The sequence below is a fragment of the Lactuca serriola genome, chromosome 7 (genome assembly GCF_051521515.1).
Source record: "Lactuca serriola cultivar US96UC23 chromosome 7, Lser_US96UC23_V15, whole genome shotgun sequence".
Lineage (NCBI taxonomy): Eukaryota > Viridiplantae > Streptophyta > Magnoliopsida > Asterales > Asteraceae > Lactuca > Lactuca serriola.
In genome coordinates, this window is record NC_136414.1 from 19,556,149 (window position 1) to 19,565,024 (window position 8,876).

At 32.5% G+C, this 8,876-nt stretch overlaps 1 long non-coding RNA gene and 1 pseudogene across 2 annotated transcripts; one reads left to right on the forward strand and one right to left on the reverse strand.

Moving 5' to 3' along the window:
- Positions 1–2,612: 2,612 nt before the first annotated feature.
- On the forward strand, positions 2,613–5,550 carry LOC145062313 (uncharacterized; annotated as a pseudogene). Its single transcript, XR_013687529.1, has 4 exons — positions 2,613–3,172; positions 3,595–3,732; positions 3,846–4,394; positions 4,724–5,550. The product of XR_013687529.1 is annotated as an uncharacterized LOC145062313 (transcript).
- A 782-nt stretch (positions 5,551–6,332) lies between these two features.
- LOC145062290 (uncharacterized) lies at positions 6,333–8,445 on the reverse strand. Its single transcript, XR_013687520.1, has 4 exons — positions 7,651–8,445; positions 7,282–7,527; positions 7,041–7,139; positions 6,333–6,565 (listed from the first exon to the last, which is right to left on the reverse strand). It is a non-coding gene; the product is annotated as an uncharacterized LOC145062290 (long non-coding RNA).
- Between the last annotated feature and the right edge of the window lie 431 nt (positions 8,446–8,876).

Sequence of the window (8,876 nt, forward strand, 5' to 3'; positions counted from 1 at the left end):
AAGAAACATAATTTATTAGCACACTCAAGTAATAAGTAATAACACAAAAGAAAATACTTGGGTGTTAAACAGAATTTTGATTCAACATGTGGCACCTTCATGAGCTCCAAGAAGAACTGCAAGATTACTTTTAAAATTAAGAGCTTTCAAAGGTATTAATATATACATAAAAATATAAAATATAATCCATGAATGGCATACCAATCTGTTCACACTAGCCCAACATATCACTGTCACTTGTATAATTCTGAAAAGTTGCAATGAAGAAGATCAATACACGAATGAAAGTCCTAACAATAGAAAGTTAAAAGGTTAAATTTGTTTTCTTCAGCATTGGCATCTACCTTTGCCAAAAATAGTGGAGGCTCGTTTCTTGACAGCACAGATACAACCTTTTAATATCATACTGCACATAAAAGATAATAGTGAGAATCATTACTTTTTATTAGATTATTTCAAGAAAGATAATTTGTGTTTATAATAGTGACAATCATTACTTCATCAGCATCACCACCTAAAGCCTTTTTTGCAGCTGCCTTCTGATTCTTTCGCTTAACTCTACCAGGTCTCCCACCTTTAAATGGACTCGACAGTGAGAAATCAATGTGTTTATATGAATCCAACCTCACCATGAACGATGGAACATTCATAACTTGCCTCCCAACTCTGGTGATTCAGAAAAGATCAAGAAAAGGAACTTAGAGAAGATGTTTGGAAGCCATTGAAGAGTGGAGTGAGGTCGAAGTTGTTACCTGATGTGCCTTTGTTTGATGAGGACTCTAGCAAGATGTATGCTTTTGGCCAAACCAGTTTCAAAGACGAGGGTTTGAAGATGACATTCAAGGAAGTTTTCAACATTAAGGCAAGAACGTAATCGAGCTTGTTTTGGCTCTCATCTAGCAAACCATACATGTTCATCCTCCTCGTGAGAGCTTCCCCTTCGAAGATTCTTCATGGATCTTTCTCCTCAAGAGCTATAAGCATTCTTGCAACATTGCAGATTCTCCTGAGTGCATATTGCACCCTCCAGAGCTCTCGCTTGCATCGGAGAACGTATTCTACGACCAATTTTAGCTCTGCGTCTAGTCGTCCTTTTCATATGGATGATGAGGCTTCTTCAAAGTTTTTCCATATGAAAGTGGAAGTGATAGAGGAGATGGTAGGGCAGCGGTGGATGGTAGGAATGATGGTGACGGTCGACTGTGTTGAGGTGAGGTGGAATGGGATTTTATGAAAAAAGCCCTATATTTTGACGCCTTTGTATTTGAGGATAATGGATATGCGTTTAGTAAAAGAATTATAAAACAACGCCTCCACACAACACACATATTTGATAGGTAACCTCCGTGCTTTAATTTTTTTTATTACGACATTATTTCTAGGACACACTAAAATGCGTGTCCTATATTCTTCAAATTTTAGGAGAGATTACATTATTTTTAGGACATGCACTTTTACGTATCATAGATTACTATGTGTGATTAACTTTGACTTTTATTTATGGTCATAGAAAACAAAATAGCAAAGGAAAAGTGTCTCCTTTTCAATTTGAATTGAATTTTGACATCTAAAAGTGTAAAAGACAATCTTGAAATAAAAATTCGATGTTTGATATTGCTTTTGGTTATGACGATTGTTTTTATAAGACGATTACCCAATGACACCACTTGAAGTCTGGTCCCATTACATATTCTATTTTTATGGTCGATGTTTCTTAGTAAAAACTGATCTACTAAAAAATCTTATTAAATAGGACGCTTTGTAAAAATATGTGGACCATATTGGTAACAAAATTTAAAATATGATCCAAATTTGTAAAAAATTTAAAACTTGGACCAAAAATATAAAACTGAAATATGGCATGTTGCCAGCTTTGTTATATTGATTTCCATAGCTATACCAGCTATGATATCTCATATTTCAATTTTACAATTTTGGCCGTAGTAAATTTTAAGTTCTCTTACGAAATTTTTGATGATATTATTAACAACCGGATACAATAATACAAAATTTGTGACTCCTTATTTTCTCACATCATTAATGTTGGACACACATGAAGCTTAACCAATATATCAACATCACTTTGACTACATTTTAACAATAAAAAACAGCACCATTCCTAGTCTTCCAGATTTTCATATGGTAGTATAACATATATGCAGATTACCTTGATTCTAAAGTGGGAAAGTGTTTCGTTTTAGCTCTATCTAAATTACTTGTGTTTCTCCTACTCTCCTGGAGAAGGGATTGGTTTAAGCTTACGCATGCATTCTGCCATTTCTTTTACCATGCAATTTATGCTTTCGTGATTTATGAACTTAATTTGATATAAAGCACCAATCAACGATAATCACATTCCCTCTCCCTTTCCATTGCAGTAATATTTAAGTTTTTAAGCATCCACTGACAATACAAGACTTGTTTTCCTTTATCCCTTTATCTTCTTTAAAGTATTGAAACAACGTGCATCATGAAAGTGGGAAAGGTAACCTGTGAAAACCTAAGACGGAAGCATTATTTAATTCCAAGTTCTTGCTGCTCTCTCAAGTAATTAACTTTATGCATGAAGTTTAAATGGCATCCAAACTTTGTGAAATTTAGAGTGTCCCATATCATATTCACATCATCAGTTGAGTACCAATTGCTGATAACATGGCATCTACATTTTATAGAAAGATTAATGGCGACCTCTTTGCAGCTCTGTCTGTAGGAGATGTTTACAAGGTGATTGATATGTGCGCAGCCATGCCAGATGGTCCTCTGCACAAGCTAACTATACATGGTGACACTGTTCTCCACATCGCTAGTTACCACATGGCTAATGATCTCGTTCTTGAACTACTCAGAATGATACCTGAATACCAATTCAGCTTACTCACTGTACAAAATGAAGCCGGAAAGACCATTCTTCATGCCACAGCCAGCAACAATAATACAGTCGAGGCTGCTGCTGAGATGCTGCGTCGGGCTCCTTCATTGCTCACCATGACGGATAAGCTCGGAGAGACGCCTCTTTTCTGTGCAGCCCGTTATGGCAACACCAAAAGTTTCCATTTTTTCAAAGCAGAAATAAATAGGAGACTTGGGGAAGATGCTGCAAGCTTGATGGGTTTTCTTCGAAGAAATAATAAAGAAACTATCCTTCACGTTGCAATTCATAGTTTCAACTTTGGTAAGTGTATCTTTTTTTTTTAGAAAAGTTTCCTCCAATCCGAATCTACTCTCACAAATGAAGGTTTTTTTTTTTTTTTCCCACATGTCACATTATTATTCAATTTGCAAAATTATTATTTTGATTTAATTTGTTTTCCACATGTCATTTTAATAAATTTCATGTAATATTTTAATGTAATAATTACAATAAATATTAAACGAATATAAATTTCATTAATGGAATTACTTTTTTATTTCAAAATTTTCAAATTAAAGTTTATTAGTTTATTTTGTTTATTTATTTAAATTTAACAGATAAAAAAATCAAATTTAATTTATTATTTTTCTTATTTTCTTATAAATCCAAAGTTTTTAAATATTTAAATATTTATATTTAATTTTTTTAATTAACTCAAGTGTCTAATATATGATTGTACCCAGCTTTGGCTCTTGATATTGCTAAAACTTATCCATTGTTGATCGGTGAAAAAGATGGAGACGGGATGACTGCTCTTCAACTTCTTGCCTGCAAGTCACCACGTTTCAAACGTAGATTTGAAGAGCTTTTCATATGCAAGCGTATGTCACTAACATATGCATACTTTTCTCGGTCATCACGTCTGCTAGCCAGTTGATAATAACATTACACTTATTTTTTTTGTTTTTGTAACTCTTGGAGTTTTGTTTCTCAGTCGTCGATTGGATCAGTCTGAAAGACATAGCAAGTACAGTGCCTGTCTTGAAAAATATTAAGGAAAAACAGCTCGTAATTGATTCCACAAAGAAACTTGCAACCCTCTTGATTGAAAGTATTGCCAAATCAGAGCAGAGTAAAGCTCCACAGATATGGAGTAGGGATTATACCTTCAGAAAACGTTTCTACTGGAAATAATAATAAAATCAATGTTACGCTTCCTACCCCCGACTCTCCATTGATTTTAGCTACTAAATCGGGCTGTACATATATTGTAAAGGAAATACTGCGAGTGTACTCTCAGTCGGTAGAGCTTATTGATAAGGACGGGCGTAACATTTTGAATGTGGCAATTCAATATCGAAGAATGGAGATCTATAGGGCTGTGATCGAAATGAAGTATCCTCTCATGACTCTAAGAGACACGATCGACAATGAAGGAAACTCATTACTGCACATGGTAGCCATGAAAGCTACAGATCAGCTTGTTGAAATGGACTTCAGAAACCCTGCTCACGAACTAAAAGATGATTTGCTTCTATTCGAGGTAATTATATATATATATATATATATATATATATATATATATATATATATATATATATATATATATATATATATATATATTATTTTGTTGGTTGTGTTTGTTACACGAAAAAGATAGAGAGTGAGTCATTGTGTCATATTTTTGGATCGATGGGACAAAAATTACAATCTTATCCAATTGATATCAATCCAATTGATCATGATTCATGACTAATTGATGCCAGTTCATGTTCTGGGTAGTGGAATTTAGATTTAGAGTTAGGCCATGCATGCATTATATAGCAACCTTTCTGATGTCTTAATTTTTACCTTTTTCTATATATCCTGCAGAGTGTGAAAAATATATGTACCAGTGTAGCAACTTCTCAGGTAAACAATGATGGATTGAATGCTACACAATTATTCGTCAAGAACAAGGAAAAGCTCCGAATTGAGGCCAAAGAATGGATGAAGAGCACGGCTTGGGGCAGCGCCGGTTTTGGTTTGACCATCGCCACTCTCTCCTTTACTGCATCTTACACTGTACCTGGAGGTTTAGATCAAAACACAGGCCATCCAATTATGGGAGGAAAACCGTTTTTTATTGTGTTTACCCTAGCCAATGGCCTTTCCCTCACATTTTCAATAACATCACTTATCACATTTCTTTTCATTCTCACATCTTCCTTCCAGTTTAAGGATTTCAGGAGGTCTCTTCATTATAAACTACTCCTAGGCCTTACACTGGTGATACTCTCCGTGTTAATGATGATGATATCATTTGCAGCCACGCTTATCCTAGGAAATAGTAGTAAAAAAGGGCAAGATTGGACAAAAATTATATTGTACACTGTTTCATTCCTCCCGGTCACTGTGTTAATCTACACAACCACACCTCTCTATTATATGCTGCTTAAAGTATTTAAGGAAATACTAGGGAGTATTATAGCTTCAATATTGCCTACCCGTGATGTTGAATCGCGCAAAATAATGCAGCACCGCCGACTGCCTTCTCAAGCTCCAACTACGATTTCTATTGGTTGATCCTTTAATTAGTCCATTTTTCTTGAAAAACCTTCTGACCATTAATCTTTACCTCATCATTTTCCCTTGTTCTTTTAAAGAACAAGGCACTCTATAGTATGACATTAAATTTGTTATATGTTTTTGTTTTATATATTCACATTAAACTTGTAATATGTTTGTTGTTGTTTTATAATTAATATAATAGTTTGTTCTTTAGGATAATAAAAATTCTATAAGGGTTGCTAATTATCTATTGGTGACTCGTTATTTTCTCACATCATTACTGTTGGATACACATGAATTTTGATTTATGGAGATAATCCAACTTTGCCTAGTTTTATTTCCAAATGGGAATTAGGAACTATGCAATGTTATTTATTTTTTTCGTGGATAATCTAACTTAGCACGGGGAACTAATACCCCGCTCCCAAGTTGAAGCAAAGAAAAGAAGAGAAAAAAAAAAAAAAAGTAATTAGCAACCCTTATAGAATTTTTATTATCCTAAAGAACAAACTATTACATTATAAAACAACAACAAACATATTACAAATTTAATGTGTATATATAAAACAAAAACATATAACAAATTTAATTTATGTGAATTGTATTTTTTTTATTAAAAAACTAAATTTACATTATTTATTTATTTTTTCTGAAAAAAACAACCATGTAAAAAACAAATCTTTATTGCTATAGTTGTTTCGGTATTTCTTGTGTACCATTTGTAAAATAAATCATTTTAAACAAAGTAACCGTCTAAAATGAATTGTCAATTTTAAATTAATGGAAGCAAATTATCGTTTGCTTAAATTTATCTCAAGTAAGTACATTAAAAAAACTAATTGAGCAAACGTTATTTATTTACATGAATATAAAAATATAATTATAAAAAAAAATTAAGTTATCCAATATGTATTTTTGTTGACAAAAACGATTTTACTTATATTTAATCCACTTACACCTGCAATCCTACAACAATGACAAATGTGAATAATCATGTGACAAAAACCACTACATTAACCAAGTGCAAATAAACAACCAAATTCAGTATTCGCCGTATAACTAAATAATTGAAATGTTTTCATAAACTAAAGTCAAATACGCCTAATACTTGTGAAGGCTTGTGAACACTCCTCTTTCAACCATCCTGCTACTTGTACACCACTCCTAAAATAAAATGGGAAAAAGTTATAACACAAAAAATGAACATTGTTCAAAATTGTATAGTAAAATAAGATCTTGATGTGATTTAATAAAGGAGAAATTTAAACAAAAATTGAGAAATAATGCCTAAAGGGTTGTGCTTTTAACTAAGCTCATGGAAGGCTATTCATTAATTTAATGAATCGTGAACTTAAACCAGCAAACTTGGAGGAAATTTCAAGAAAAATTAATCATTAGGACATTACGTTGTATAGAGAAAACAAAGTCACTCAATAATTTTTCACTTCAAGAACAACCAATCATTATGAAATTAACATAACCATAGCTTTCATTTTCTATTACAACATTTTACTTCTTAATTTATTCTCATTAGGGAATTGTACTTTGAAAGTAAGTAGCTATTTCCTGCATTTAACCAAAAGTAAATGCAAAAATTAGCAACTTACTATCATTTATCAGCAAAAAATAAGCAACTTACTTTTATTTCTTTCTCTTACGTGCCTACCACTGCCTACAACATAATAAAAAGCTTGAGTTTTTTGTTCTATGTCCGCTTTCAGCACAATTAACTTCCTTTCTACAAGAGAGATTGATGCTTTGAAAAAAATTGCAATCTTCGTTTATTAAACGGACATTAAGTTCAAACTATTTTAATCAAGTAACTATGTAACAGTCAACATGAAAAAAGAGAATTCAAAAAGATTAATCAAGTTACTTACCTGGAGTTTTAACGGTGGCGATTATAATCTCTTTTCTTTAAAAGTAACTACATTTTAGGAAGAAATAGTTGGTTTTTCTACTTCATAAGAGTAAGTGCATCGCAAAGATTGTATTCTCCCAATAAACTAATAATTTTTTTCCAAATGATTAGTATAGTTCCCTACCTTATTTTTGCTTCACATCTTGCATCCACAATACTCCCTTGCAATATAATCAAGGATTCAAGCAACCTCCTTTAACACCCCCTACAATAAAACCAAAAGCACTAAAAACCTTGAAATCTGGAACAATTACATCGCAACACATGGTTTTTTACAATTTATAGATACATTATTGAATTACAAGTAAGTCAATTTAAAAATACTTACGTTTGAATCCCTGGAGGCCTGTTATCAATTGTTGTAATGGCAGAGCATAAGAACCTGGAGCATTTATTTGTTACCATCACCATTGTGTCGAAGGGCAAAGCTGTCATAATTCTAGGTGATGAATAAATGAATTTAGATAGTATTCTGGAAATTATCAAGATAAGGTGCAAACGAACAAATAAGGGAAAAACACTCATTAGGTGATTATGATTAATGAAAAAAATAACCATAAGTTAAAACATTTAGTATCAGATGACCAAAAATACAAATAAATTGAGTTTCTTACCTTCCATGTATAAGGAGGTTCATGGCAGATACAAACACAATCATGAAATTTACAATTGGACAAATTTACCACTTATAAAATTGAATATTTGAGAATACCTTTTCAAGTTAAAGACCTCTAGTTAAATTGATTAAAACTTTAACCTGGATATGCCGTCGTAATACCTTGTATTAAACTTGCTTTTGAAACGCCTTTATCAAAAACCAACTAATGATTTCAAAGGACTTAAAAATATCTATTAAAAACTGTAAAAGACAACAAAAATATAAATGAATATTTTTGAATGGTTAAAATTGAAGTAATTTAACTTAGGAAGTTCAAAAGTAGTGCATGAAAATACACATTATCTATCAGAATAAAAAAATTGTCTGATCAAAGGCTTCACCTTATTGTTTGCAACATTCCTTTTTATTGAAGGAATCAACTTCTTGAAATTAACGATAACTCTTTACTCCATAGCCCAACTTCTGATATAAAGTATCAGGGGCACACTATCCTTTCGACTTAGGGCGTGTTTGGCACGGAGCTTTTGGAAGCGTTTGGGAGCTTCTAGCTTTTAGCTTTTGACAAAACGCTCTAGTTTAAACAAAAAAGTTTCGTTTGGTAGTACGAGCGTTTAGCTTTTAGTTTTAACAAAACGGTCCGATTCTAAAAGCTACTTCATGTAGCTTTTAACAAAACGCTCCGGAGCTTTTGAAATCAATTTCCATAATTACCCTTAAAAATATATTTATATATTTTTTTATTTTTAATCAATTCTCCTTTTATGTAATTTTATATATTTCAAAAGCTTCCAGCTACTTTTGCCAAACATTCATATAACAAATAAAAGCTACAGCTTCCCGCTATCAGCTACCAGCTACACGCTACCAGCTACCCGCTACCTGCTTCCAGCTAACAGCTACTTTTGCCAAACACGCCCTTAGTGTATGTAGATGAA